The following is a 3,005-nucleotide window of genomic DNA, read 5'->3' as shown; positions in this document are numbered from 1 at the left end:
TTTTTCACTTTTTTTCCCCATTTCCCTTCCATGTTTAGCTGGACTCAGTTTAAACGGTCCCATTTTGCTGGCAACATCCAAAGCTCCATGATGAGGAGCCCACAGACCATGTGCCTTCTTCACGAGGTCAGGCCTGGTCACAGTACTGACACTGGCTTACAGCAGAGTTGTGGAGTTTTTGCCCAGCCTGAATGAACTGGTGCTTACTGGCCCTGGCATCCACAGTGAGCACAGGTCCTTGTGGCTGGCTTAAGAGAAGAAACGATGGCATCGTGGTCAAGCTTCTTCCACCTGGGAGCCCCCTTATCTCCCCAGCCACGTTGTCCTGGGCCCTGGGAAAGAAAAGGCCTGCTGGGATTTTTGGTTTTGTTTTTTTATATATATTTATTTTATATTTTAATTTTCATTTCTTTATATGTGTGTCTGAACCCTAGTGAGAGTCTGCGTAGCAGTTATAAGAGTCCTCAGGATCCACAAGAGGAAGTTGGATCCTCTGGAACTGGGCTTTCAGGCAGCTGTCAACCACATGATATCAGTGTTGGGAACCGACATTTATCAATGTGGGAAAAGAGACCCAGCACAAGTATATGTACAAAACTTTTCCTGGGATCTGGGCTTTGACAGGGCCCTGAAGCAAAACCATTGGAGCAGGAACACAGCCAGAACCCAGACCTGATTTCTAAATACAGGGCTCCTTGGGAAATAGTTCAGGGACAAATGCTAGGTGAACCTGGGGCACAGGTAAGGACACACCCAAAAAATGATAGCTACATGCCACAAGAAGAGAATCAAACTTGGAAGAGACTCTAGGTCAATCTAGGGCAGCTTAAACACGATAATAAAGCACACTAGTTATGGATTATATCACCAGTGAGATAGGGATATGGTCCCATATTGATAAAAACGATAACGGAGATAGAAATGATGTCATATTTAAACTGAAAAACAGGATAGTTATATAGTTTCAGGAGCAGAGAGAGATGGCTCAGTGGGTAAAAGCACTTGCCTCACAAGCCTGAGGACCCCAGAGTTCAATCCCCCAAACCTAAATAAAGATGGAAGGAGAGAACTAAGTCTCAGGTTTCAATTAGAGTTCTATATACACAAAGTATTAATTATACTAGGGAAACCTGTGATTAGGGAATTGCCAGTCTTAATCATGGGACACATTAGGGACACTCAGTGCAGGACATTATGACATAAGTGGCCTATTACCTTTGAAATGTGTCAAAGGCAAGGAAGGGCTTAGCAGGTGTCTCAGACTAAAAAATGAAAGGTAGTGAATGTGTCCATGTGCTAGGAGAAGGGTGCTCCTCAAATCTGTGGGGACAGAGCCTGTCATGTCTGAGTCAGTCTCCCACTATGTAGACTAGGCTGGTCTGGAACCAACTATGTATACCAAGCTGGCCTACAGCTCTACCCGCCTCTGCCTCGGGAGTACTAGGATTAAAGTCATGCACCACCACGACCAGCCACAGAAATACCTTGAGAGCTTGTTCAGGCTTCTAGCAGGAGAATAGTTACTCCTGTATCTTTGATAAAGACTGGCCCCTCTTTATCAGGGAAGGTCATCTTTGACCAAGTATGCAACTTTGGGAAGGACATACATGGGACAGTGATGAAGAAAGGTGACTTCTGCCTACCCAGCCAGATCAACCTCATATCTGGGGACAGAAACTCACTTGCTCAGGACCCTCTAGCCTTTTTGAAATTTTAGACTGGCTCTCCTGTAACCCAGGCTGTCCCCAAATTCACTTTGTAGCTGAGGGGAACCTTGAACCCATGATCCTTCTACCTCCACTTCCCACACAGGTGTGATGACCACATCCAGCTGAGGCAGAGGCTCTTTTGTGCTTCAGAAAGTTCCTGTGAGAATGAGCCCCAATTGTCACAGCACAAGGACAGCTCTATTGTTCACCTATGGTGTTGGCTTTTCCCCATGCTTGCTCCCTGGGGCCACCTCCACTGTGTGTAATGAACTCAGAAGCCAGTATCTCGGGCTCTGCTCTTGGATCTAATCCAGGGTAAGACAGGAGGGCAGAGGGCTCTAGAGTGTGTTTTGGGGGAATGGAAATGCTCCTGTAGAAGCAAGGGCAACAGGACTCAGTAGCCAGTGACCAGCAAGCAGTGAGGTCACTTGCCATGTCTTGGCTTCCCTCCCAGGTACTAAGGTTCTCCCTGGGGCGGGAAGGGTTCAGTGAAGCACTGGCATACTCAATGGTGATGTCACTGAAAGACTGGAAGCAGGAATATTCATATTGTAGCATTGCTTGGCCTCTGTTACCTGCATTAGAAGCTTTGTAAGGAGAAAACAAGAGACTATTGATTAAGGGTAAGATGAGAAAGCCAGAGGCCTCCTCAGCTCCACTTACAGGTAGCCTCACTTCGCCAGCCAAGGGGGGTGGGCACTGTGCTGAGAACCAAGCCTGGGAATTCATCAAAGTGTAGTGCAAACACTAAAGGACAGAAAGGTACACCCAGCTGGGAAGAATGCACCTTGGGATGTGCACCTTTGAGACGTGGGCATCCTTAGGTCTCTTGATCCCTCTGGTTAGGCAAAGTTGATTTCCTACCCTTGCTCGGAGGCAGCAGCATCCTTCTCTCTTTGTACCTGTAACATCCTGCAAGCATGGTACATGAGGCGGATACTTTAGTGTGTTGTGTTACAGTGAACATCAGTACAATTTTAAAAGATTTGTTTTCTCTTTCACTAGGCACCTGTGTGTTTCTGTGTGATGGTATGTGCACATGAGCGTTCGGGTTCCTGAAGAATTCAGAGAGACTGGCAGATCCTCTGGAACTGAAGTTATAGGCAGTTGTGAGCTACCTGGCTTGGTTATAGGAGCCACCCGAGGTCTTCTGCCAAAGCAGCGGTATGGGCTTTTAACCAACCACTGAGCCATCTCTTCAACCCCAATACTAACTTTCTATAGCCTTATAGTCTCTCTCTCTCTCTCTCTCTCTCTCTCTCTCTCTCTCTCTCTCTCTCCCTCCCTCCCTCCCTC

Source organism: Grammomys surdaster, unplaced genomic scaffold, assembly GCF_004785775.1.
Source record: "Grammomys surdaster isolate TR1022 unplaced genomic scaffold, NIH_TR_1.0 371, whole genome shotgun sequence".
In the NCBI taxonomy this organism is placed as follows: Eukaryota; Metazoa; Chordata; class Mammalia; order Rodentia; family Muridae; genus Grammomys; species Grammomys surdaster.
Note: the sequence above shows the minus strand (reverse complement) of the source record.